The sequence below is a fragment of the Periplaneta americana genome, chromosome 16, assembly GCF_040183065.1.
Source record: "Periplaneta americana isolate PAMFEO1 chromosome 16, P.americana_PAMFEO1_priV1, whole genome shotgun sequence".
NCBI lineage: Eukaryota > Metazoa > Arthropoda > Insecta > Blattodea > Blattidae > Periplaneta > Periplaneta americana.
Window position 1 is genome coordinate 30885337 of NC_091132.1, and position 12220 is coordinate 30897556.

The window sequence follows — 12220 nt, forward strand, 5'->3', positions numbered from 1 at the left end:
TGCAAGAGTTTCAACCTTGTTGTGGCAATGCTTACAACGGTTTCGGACCGTACTGAGAACACAATAAATTAAAATAAAATGACAGCTTCTTTTGTGCTTTTAATGATCTGGAACACGGTACATTTTAGCTGTGGAATAGGTCACTTCACCTGATTGGTTTAGCTACTACAGTGTAATAAAAAGTTTGACATAAATATGGGTCACCATGTATAATTTAAATTGAAATATTGACTAATAGCGGCAACTAAACACGGATGCGAGTTCACGAAGGTGGACTTGGGCCACTGTTCTCCTCTGCGTGTCTGTGGATTAACTCTGTTTGTCGCCATTCAATTGTCAGACTTTCTCTTCTTAGACAACTCCTCTTCTTCATGGCTTCTAAAAGGAATTGGAAAATTAGGTGAGTTAGCGATCTTCAGACGACGTGCCGTATCCAACTCCCGAGAAGTACGTCACGTCGCTCCCATTTCCTGGCGATAGCTAGTTAGACGGCCAGTTAGCTGCTTCAGTGAGCTTGCTTGTGGGCTCTCCAGGCTCACAGAAAGCGACGCCTCACTACACAACACAACACATTTTCAGTTTAAATAAGTAATAAGGTCTTCTTTTCTTATTCATTTCCACGAGATTAAAAATACTGTACTTTATTTTCAATAAAAAATATTAAACCGGTTTTACGAAAGGATTACATCTTGTACAGTAGTGACAAAAAAACCGGATCTACCCTAGTAGCTGATTTCAGGACCTTGTTCACTCAAGAGCATGATAGACTGGTAACTAAGGCTTTCGTGGTTCGAATCCTGTCTGAGAAGAAAACTTTTTTTGTTCCTTATTCAAATTTATTCCCAATACTTTTCGATAGCTGGTAAAATTCATGTTCTGTGAATAATAAGTTAATTAAGTAGTAAAATATCGTTGCAATCAAAAAGTATTGGCAATAAATTTGAATAAGGAACAAAAATGACATTACGGAAATAATGAAACTTACTTTTAGCATAAATTGATTAAGAAAGAAAGTTACTAGATAACATGTAAATTCTTTATTTTAGTTGCGTAGACCAATTTACCGACAAAGTCTTTAGCCAGGGTGCGCCATAGGAGACTAGTCTACGCTACACCCGCGATCAGATGAGATGATGGAGATCTGTTAGGATGCCACAGGGGGACCGGAGCTCCCGGAGAAAACCCCTGTGTTACCTGGACCACGGGCTTGCCCAACACAAGTTATAAATCGGGGGTACACTGGGGATCAAACCCGAGTCCACAGGATTATGAATCCAGCTCTCTAGCTACTAGACCATCGTGTAAATTCTTTATTGGTTCTATGAAAAGAAAAAGAAACTAATTACTTCTATTAATCCTGCTTCGATGATTTATACTTGGATCAGTTTTAGATACATTTTTGGTTAAATTTTGAACTAGTTTTAGAAAAGGAAAGCAATTACTGCATAAAGTACAGATTTTAGGTACATTTTACGAAAGTAAGATACGTTATTAGATAATATGCATATTTTAGATTGGATTTACAGTATATAGTTAGAATGCGGTTTTGGACTGTTTTTAGTCAGAAAAGAACGTCATTAGATATAAATGCAAATTTTAAATTTATTCAACCACAAAAAAGTTGGTTAACTTTCTAAGTTAACATGGAAAGGTCATATTAACGACCTGTGTATCTGATTGTCAAGAGTAATCTATTTATTAAGGAGACTTAGATACCTTGTACCTAAGGAATTTCTTAAAACCTCATATTTTACTTTTTTTAATAGTGTAATTACTTATGGTATGCATTTTTGGGGAAATGTCATAAAATTGATCAAGTTCTTCGTTTGTAAAAAAGGCAATACGAATTTTGACTGATTATAATTTTGATGCTCACTGCAGACATTTATTTATTTATAAAAAAATAATTGGTATTAATTTGTATATTTTCCATTCTTTGATCAAAATTAAATCAAATTTAAATAGTTATTAACCACATAGTGAGATTCATCATTATTCTACAAGACATAATTACCACCTTGTGACCCCTAGGGTTAGATTAGCCAAATCTAAACAATGGTTCACGTCAATTGCATTGTCTATATTTAATAAACTTACTTACAGTGCACATAGTGTTGATTTTAACAGATTTAGGTGTGTTATTCGTGACTGGCTAATGAAAAATCCTTTTTATGATATAAATGAATTTATGGAAACTAGTGTTGATGTAGTATTTTAATTAGTTTTTTTCTTCTGGCTTTGTCTATGTATCTGTGATACCACGACTGTTTTTATAAATAAATCAATAAATTAATCAATGAAGACTCTGCTAATTTAGTGAAACAAAGGTTTTGATGCAAGAATAAAGTTCATATTTAAAAAAAGAGTGTTTTTAATGTACTTACATTTTTTTTGGGTTCAAGAAGTTACATACCAGCATTTTTACCTCAAATACAATAATTACAAACAAGGAATAAACATACAGTATATAAACAAACTATCACTCTAGAAAGGTTAGTATAATTTCGCGATAGTCCTTAAATTCAAAATATTTAGGCATATTCAATCAAATTTTAACTAGTCAATAAGATAAAATAACACTATAATAATTTAAATATTAACACAGTGATTTAATTTAAATAAGTTAATAGCTCATCAGTGATTTTATACATGGACATCATTTTATTTTTACTTCAATTTTTATTGTACCTGAGTTTTTGTATGTACTTCACTCCCATCCCCCTCTACTAATGAAGTTCCAACTGTCCTCCATACAGAATCAAGGCCGCATATAGTACTGAGTTAGTGAGTATAGTACGTTTCAGAAATATGTTCGCATTTTCCAGTGAAGAAAAAGCTTTCAATATTGAATCATATTTTCGCACAGGTACTGTCGTCCGTTTGCCTACGTCGCATCCCGATTTCTGCCACCTACATTTACTAGCCCCTTTGTAAAGCTAGTCTATTGTAATATTATACAACTGTTTAAAATAACTTAAATAGAAGGGCCTCGTTAAGTAATTAACTGTCACGTGATTTCCCCTCTTTCTACGATCCTGCGACATAACTACTTGAACGGACAGTAGATAGCATGTCTGAGTAATTTTATCTTTTCGGATCGGGCAGAAGTGAAGATTGAATTTACAGTACGTAAGGTATTCTTTTATAGACTAGGTACAGAATTAGTTCAGCATGAGTTACTAGTACGAAGGACGAAACTGGCAATTGGAATTAGATGCAATAGTCTATAGTACGATAATATGCATAAAAGAACTGAAGTCTGTATCGAAATGAACGGCTACCATTTTCAAAAATGAGTTTAAATATCCATAATATGATTATTTTTCAATTTAACTTCATTTTCTATATTGTACTCTAATGTGCTGTAGAGAGTATAATACACTGCATAATGACTACGTTCGCATGGATAACTCAGTTCGTGAGTAAAAACACTTATTGTTAATACTGTACTGTATTTTGATTAAACAAAAATCTAATGAAAATTATCAAACTGAAACTTGCGACATTTCCTAGTTTACGTAAATGGACGAACTATTTTTCTCCCCTCCTATACCTAGTAAAGTGATTTGTTTGTATTTTACGCCAGTATCATCAAACTCCGTTCGTGGAAGGGGTAGCAAACGGTGTTTTCTGTTTTCAACCGTTAATCCGAAGGTATAGCCAGGTTAATATTAAAAATATTGCCAAACTCTTCAAAATGATATTAACTCCATTGAACTTTGGTCTGACATTAATGGAATGAAAATTAATGAAACAAAAACTTTTGTCATTTCGTACTCTCGAAAAACTACTTCCATAAAATTTAATTATTCTCTTAATAACGCCTGTATTATTAGGAAAAATTCTATAAAAGATCTTGGTGTACTACTAGATTCTAAATTATACTTTCACGATCATGTTCAACATATATATATATATATATATATATATATATATATATATATATATATATATATATATATAATCATTCAATAAGAATGCTTGGTTTAATAAGGTCTATAACCTATTCTTTTTCTACTCCTGAGTCACTATTAATTCTATACTTTACTTTGGTTCGCTCTAAACTTGAATATGCATCTGTAGCCTGGAATTCCATTACTTCAACCGATTCGGTTAAATTGGAAAATATTCAAAGAAAATTTATTTCCTTATGTGCTTTTCGATATATACCCAATTCCACTGACTTTAACTATGAGATTACCTGTAAATATTTAACTGTTGTAGCCTTTATGCTAGACGTCTAAATCTTGATTATCAATTTTTTTGCAAAGTTATCAAGGGTGATACTGATTGTGAGTCTATCATAAACAATATCAGCCTTCGTATTCCTACAAAAGGTTTAAGATTTCAAAAAAATTTTTATAACCGAAATTCAAAATCACTTTCTCCAGTCTGTAGATGCATAAAATATGCCAATTTGCATGGGCACAATTTAGATCCTTTTAAGGTTTAGTTTCGTTTTGATTATTAGTTTTTACTGTATGTACTCAATTTTATTTATGTATGTTTTTGTTATTTAAGATATTATTTATTTTTGTTTTGCACCTTTGTATCTTCTGTTTATGTATTGTGCTGAACTATAATTGGCCTCTGGCTGTTGTTCAGCAAACAAATATTAATAAATAAGTATTAATAACATAAATAAATAAATAAATAAATAAATAAATAAATAAATAAATAAATAAATAAATAAATAAATAAATAAATAAATAAATAAATAAATAAATAAATAAATAAATAAATAAATAAATAAATAAATAAATAAAAATAAAACGATGTCCCTGTATAAGCGTTAAAAGAGTGTAATAAAAAATTAAGAATATTATTAATCTCCCTGAGTTTGCAAAATTAAATATTACAGCAGTATTTCATCAAATGTTACGTTTTATGACTCTGTGTCTGAAGTGGAAATACATTTTTATTTCAACATGTTTAGTTAATTTCTGTCATTCCATATGTCATATCAACTATTTATATTATTCTACCTATACTCGTATGACAGTTTTATAAAAATTTGAATTTATATTGCAATCGATAGTCCTACTATCGATATGTTTGTGGACTATCGTACTATCGAAATTACAATCTCTCGAAAGAAACTATCGCGATAGTACTATCGGCAGTAAAAATTTGACTGTCGCGTATCGCTAGTACGATCAAATTTAAATTCGTTGCACATTATATTTAAAATATTTGCATTGCACTGACAGAAGGTTTTATTCTCGATATATCGACTCTCACATTTCTATTGGCATTCAAAAACTAATCTAAGTATTACAAAAAATGACTTCATCAAGGTGCCGTCACTATAAATCACTTCTGGGAGACGCACGCAACCAGAACTGAGGCATAACTTCTGAGAGATATTATTCTGGAATCGCCATCACACATCGTGTAATTGGTGCCTCTCGGATCGTCGGAAGAGAAATATTGCTAGAGGAAAATTAGTTTTCTTACTCATTCAAAATTTGATGAGATATCGATGTCGTTAAAGTGAATGGAAACTCCTCCTGCAAAGCATTTCAAAGGTTATATAGAAACGTTCCATTTCACTACTAGAACATGATGGATATCTTTTATAACACATTCGGAGCTAGTTATTTTTCTGGGGGACTCAGATTTCTCAATCTCTTTAACTTCTATTTTTGTATATTTCTTATATATTTTTAACTGGTAGCCATTTTCTTGGCGGATCTAACAATTATCTTGTCCAAAGGCGGGATGTTTTACTGACGAATTTAGAGAAAACATGGGCATTATTATTATTATTATTATTATTACAATGGTGGTAGTAGTAGTAGTAGTAGTAGTAGTAGTAGTAGTAGTAGTAGTAGTAGTAGTAGGCCTAGTATTGAATTTGGTATTCCCAAGAAACTAGTTTGATTAATTAAAATGTGTTTCAGTGAAACGTACAGCAGAGTCCGTATAGGTCAGTTTCTGTCAGATGCGTTTCCAATTCACTGTGGGCTAAAGCAAGGAGATGCACTATCACCTTTACTTTTTAGCTTTGCTCTAGATTATGTCATTAGGAAAGTGCAGGATAACAGAGAGGGTTTGGAATTGAACGGGTTACATCAGCTGCTTGTCTATGCAGATGACGTGAATATGTTAGGAGAAAATCCACAAACGATTAGGGAAAACACGGGAATTTTACTTGAAGCAAGTAAAGAGATAGGTTTGGAAGTAAATCCCGAAAAGACAAAGTAAATGATTATGTCTCGTGACGAGAATATTGTACGAAATAGAAATATAAAAATTGGAAATATATCCTTTGAAGAGATGGAAAAATTCAAATACCTGAAGGCAACAGTAACAAATATAAATGATACTCAGGAGGAAATTAAACACAGAATAAATATGAGAAATGCGTGTTATTATTCGGTTGAGAAGCTTTTATCATCCAGTCTGTTGTTAAAAAATGTGAAAGTTAGAATTTATAAAACAGTTATATTACCGGTTGTTCTTTATGAAACTTGGACTCTCACTTTGAGAGAGGAACATAGGTTAAGGGTGTTTGAGAATAAGGTGCTTAGGAAAATATTTGGGGCTAGGAGGGATGAAGTTACAGGAGAATGGAGAAAGTTACACAACACAGAACTGCACTCATTGTATTCTTCACCTGACGTTTTTTTTAGTAGGTTATTTTACGACGCTTTATCAACATCTTAGGGGTTATTTAGCGTCTGAATGAGATGAAGGTGATAATGCCGGTGAAATGAGTCCGGGGTCCAACACCGAAAGTTACCTAGCATTTGCTCATATTGGGTTGAGGGAAAACCCCGGAAAAAACCTCAACCAGGTACTTGCCCCGACCGGGAATCGAACCCGGGCCACCTGGTTTCGCGGCTAGACGTGCTAACCGTTACTCCACAGGTGTGGACTCCACCTGACGTAATTAGGAAAATTAAATCCAGACGTTTGAGATGGGCAGGGCATGTAGCACATATGGGTGAATCCAGAAATGTATATAGTGTGTTAGTTGGCAGGCCGGAAGGAAAAAGACCTTTGGGGAGGCCGAGACGTAGATGGGACGATAATATTAAATTGGATTTGAGGGAGGTGGGATATGATGATAGAGACTGGATTGATCTTGCTCAGGATAGGGACCTATGGCGGGCTTATGTGAGGGCGGCAATGAACCTCCGGGTTCCTTAAAAGCCAGTAAGTAAGTAAGTAAGTAAGTAAGTAAGTAAGTAAGTAGTAGTAGTAGTAGTAGTAGTAGTAGTGGTAACAATAGTTTTTAACTACGCTTTCAACTGTATATTCGCCGTCGAAATTATTTAACATGAGCTAGAAATAACAGAATAGTTTTATAAACGTCCGCTAGAGACCTCACAATGTGTTATTCAGGCCATGAAATATTACATGAAGGTAACATATTGTGTTGTATTGTATTTATTAACATTCCATGGAACTCATTCACAACTATTTTTGCTTATAACTTTCGACTCAGCCATTTCCGGACCATGGTTCCTTATCTCAAAATGATACATGTGCCCTTCGCCATCATCCCTGAAAGTTTGTAACACCACCTCGGAAACACCCTGTATTTTAAGCTTGTTTTCTTCCAAACCAAGGCCAAATCCTTGTCTAAATGTTATATTATTGTGTAGGCTATGACACTTGAAAAACTAGGCCAGCCCTTTCATAAAAATGGACTTAAAACGTTTTGGAATCACACTCTTCAATTAATAAAATATATTAAATGTAGTATTTATATATATTCTGAATTTTCATATTTTATGCTATCCAATTTTTGTACAGTACATTAGCTTATAATGTTTGAAATATTTGCTGTGAAGCCATCTTCGTTGTATAAACTATGAAATTTGTGTTGTCATATCTTTCATAGTTCAACAACACTCCAGAGAATATGACTTCATACCAGAGTGAAGCCACTACTAGTCGCTTTCATATTTTTAGTAGAAGACTCAACAAGAATCTAAAATATAAGTTCTGAAAGATATTAGACAGGAATCGCGCTAACCGTGTAATTGGTCTTTTCCGGATCGTCAGAAGAGAAATATTGCTAGAGGGAAATTGGTTTTCTTACCCATTTAAGTTTTCATGAGATATACATGTCGTTAAAGTGAAAGGAAAAATTTCCCCTTCAAGGCATTCATATGTTACATGGAAACGTTCGATTTAACTATATATGACATGATAAATATATCATAGAACGTATATTCGACTGGATCTTTACTTTCTTCTTATACGTGATATGAAGGAGAAAGTGTTACTGAAGCTACGCAATATCTACATATAGATTTTTGCGATAATTATGGCTTAATAATTGATACCGAACAATTTGTTTGTGTCATACTATGTCGTATTGGAATACTCTACGTTGATCAAATAAATCCAGAATAGTAATATACGTTACAAGAGCGGTATGTTGACGTTTTCATGATCGAGGAAAAGATTGAAAAAGCGAAACGTAGTTGAGCTTTTTTAATTTCCGAGAACACGAAAACAAACATACCGCTCGTGTATCGTACATTATTTTCTGCGAAGATCGTTTATTACATACCTGAAAGAGGAATTTCTAATTAGTTGCAATGAAATCTCCATCTTGGTTTCTGTTTAATGACGGAAACTCTTGAAAACCAAAATATCTTTCTTCAACATTGCTGCTATAAAATGTTTTCTGTGTTTAATGTACTCCAGCAGGCCGTGATATACGTCTGTCTTCCCCCCCCCCCCAGTCCATAAATGCGAACTTAAAACTAACGGTAAGGTTATGTAATGATTTATTTTTCATTTTAATATTTTAACAATATTATTTATATAACATATTGCAGTAATAACATCGGCATCTGGAATCTCGTTGATTTTTTCACGGCTTCCTTAATGTTACTTGCATTACGAATCCAGTAACTTTAGTGGAGTTGTAGAGTTTACTTAATTTTTGCAAATATTTAAAAACAATAATTAACAGTGCAATTTAGGTGAAATTGCAGTGGTAAGTTTCCAATTTATAATTATTACTATATTGAACGTCTTTGAAAATAATATGTTAGAAGCCTAAAGCAGTAAAATCAATATGTCACTTAAGCGGTAAGAAGAGGGAAATTGTTATGTGTGTTAGGTTGGGAATACTGAATGTGGAATTTTAGACTTACCGCGGATTGGTTTTGTGCGGAAACCAAGCAAATACGCACGATCTCGCACAAAATTAGTTTGTATCATACTATGTCGTATTGGAATACTCTATGTTGATCAAATAAATCCAGAAAGTAGAATTTTACGGTACTGTGTTAATTTACTGGATTTAATTTACAAAGCCTTCAAATTCCATTTCAATAATAGTAAAAAAATAAATAAATAAAAATAAATAAAAACAAAACAAAACAGGGCAACATTCAGATGTTTGTATTACCTGTAATGCATAATCTACATTTTCATTGAACATTAATAAAGTTAATCTCTGATGAAGTATTAAGTTATTTCATTTAAATAAATAACAAATTACTGTGTTAATATTAAATTACAGTGTTATTTTACATGATTGACTAGTTTCGATGTTATATCCGTCATCTTCTGGATTCTAGTGAGTTCCCGCGTTATCATCTGGCTTCCTGTCATGGTGGGGTGTGTTCATGACTAGTAGTGTTGTATAGAAGACGGTGCGTGTTCTAAAATTGAATTTGAGGGTACAACATTGGCAATCATGAACACGCCCCACTATAACAGGAAACTAGAAGATAGCGCGGGAAATCACTAGAATTCAGAGTATGATGGATATAACATCTAAACCAGTCAATAAAGTAAAATATCATCACAACTGAAATATTAGTACAATGAAGTTGGTATTTATTTATTTTAATAACTTAATAGTTCATTAGTGATTATTCCTTCATTCATACTTTTCTGCCCAAGGGCAGGTCTTTCACTATAAACCCAGTTACTTACTTACTTACTGGCTTTTAAGGAACCCGGAGGTTCATTGCCGCCCTCACATAAGCCCGCCATTGGTCCCTATCCTGAGCAAGATTAATCCATTCTCTATCATCACATCCCACCTCCCTCAAATCCATTTTAATATTATCTTCCCATCTACGTCTCGGCCCCCCTAAAGGTCTTTTCCCCTCCGGCCTCCCAACTAACACTCTATATACATTTCTGGATTTGCCCATACGTGCTACATGCCCTGCCCATCTCAAACGTCTGGATTTAATGTTCCTAATTACGTCAGGTGAAGAATACAATGCGTGCAGTTCTGTGTTGTGTAACTTTCTCCATTCTCCTGTAACGTCATCCCTCTTGGCCCCAAATATTTTCCTAAGCACCTTATTCTCAAACACCCTTAACCTATGTTCCTCTCTCAAAGTGAGAGTCCAAGTTTCACAACCATAAAGGACAAAAAAACCCCAGTATTATCAAATATTTATTTTCTACCTTCTACTTGTCTCCGTATATTATCCATATGCAGAGATTATATAATCGTTAAAAGATGTAATTAAGAATAGAAAAAAATCTCTCGTGGAAGTTTATTTTGTATATCTCTATTTTCTCAAATAATTTTAATTATCTTGGAAACAACACTCATGGTCTTCTTGATAACTATTAAAAAAGTCAATATTCACCATTCAACCACAGTTTCAGTAATTTGTTTTCAATTTTTCTTATGTCTACCTGTTCAAAATTAATCATGGCATTTAATTTAGTAAGACATAAGTAAATACGATATAGTATGAAACGAAACATTGTTCGTGACTATTGAACCACATTCTGCAGAAAGGAAACAACTCACAAACAAGTTTAATGTCTCTATAATTAAATAATTTTATTCCAAGGATTCATATTTTGAACAAAGATGCTTCGTCTAATACGCTTTTGGTTAAAGCAATCCTATGTAGTTATATTTGGGGTTAAGAGAGATTAAGTTACAGGAAAATTGAGAAAGTTACACAACGCAGAACTGCACGCATTATATTCTTCACCTAACATAATTAGGAACATTAAATCCACACGTTTGAGATGAGTAGGGTATTTAGCACATATGGGCAAATCCAGAAATACATATAGAGTGTTAGTTAGGAGGCCGGAGGGAAAAAGACCTTTGGGGAGGCCAAGACGTAGATGGGAGGATAATATTAAAATGGATTTGAGGGAGGTGGGTTATGATGGTAGAGACTGGATTAATCTTGCTCAGGATAGGGACCGTTGGCAGGCTTATGTGAGGGCGGCAATGAACCTCCGGGTTCCTTAAAAGCAATAAGTAACTAAGTAATATCCTAGTAAACAATAATAAAAAATCCAAACATTTTCATCAGATTCGTACTGTGAAAAACAATGATGATCTTGAGAAATTCCTATTTCTCATTTTCGGCTCCCTAATTTCTACTAGTAGGCTACCACTGCTTCATTCCCAACAGCAAGTTAGCCAACGTCAAGGTGATAAGATCTCAAAAGTTTTTCCCAGAGAACTTCAGTGTCACCATTCCATCTCACTGTCCATTTGCCAGAGCAAACTGTTATTTATATAGCTTATTATCGTATTATGAAGCCACCGGCGTGGCTCAGTCGGTTAAGGCGCTTGCCTGCCGGTCTGAAGTTGCGCTCGGGTGCGGTTCGATCCCCGCTTGGGTTGATTACCTGGTTGGGTTTTTTCCGAGGTTTTCCCCAACCGCAAGGTGAATGCCAGGTAATCTATGGCGAATCCTCGGCCTCATCTCGCCAAATACCATCTCGCTATCACCAATCTCATCGACGCTAAATAACCTAGTAGTTGATACAGCGTCGTTAAATAACCCACACCTGAATTGACTCGTATTATGAAACATGACATTCATGATGAACGGGACCACATGGAATAATTCCAGAAAAAGGACATCTGTAAAATTACACTTATTAATTAGGTTATTTTAAGTATTATTATTAATTGTAATTATTGTGTATAATTGTACTGTGTATTCTAATTGTATTGTGTATATAATTGTATTGTGTATCTAACTGTATTGTGTATTGTAATTTTATTGTGTATTGTTTATATTGTTTCTACCACTGCCACCGGGTGCTTGCCCACTTGCAATGTAAATACATACATACATACATACATACATACATACATACATACATACATATATACACCTCCCATCATATGCATAAATATACAGGGACATCACTTTATTTTTACCAACATTTTTAACATTAACCTGGCTATACTCGGAAACACTGTTTCCCCCTTCCATTACAGGAGTTTGATGTTACTAGTGCA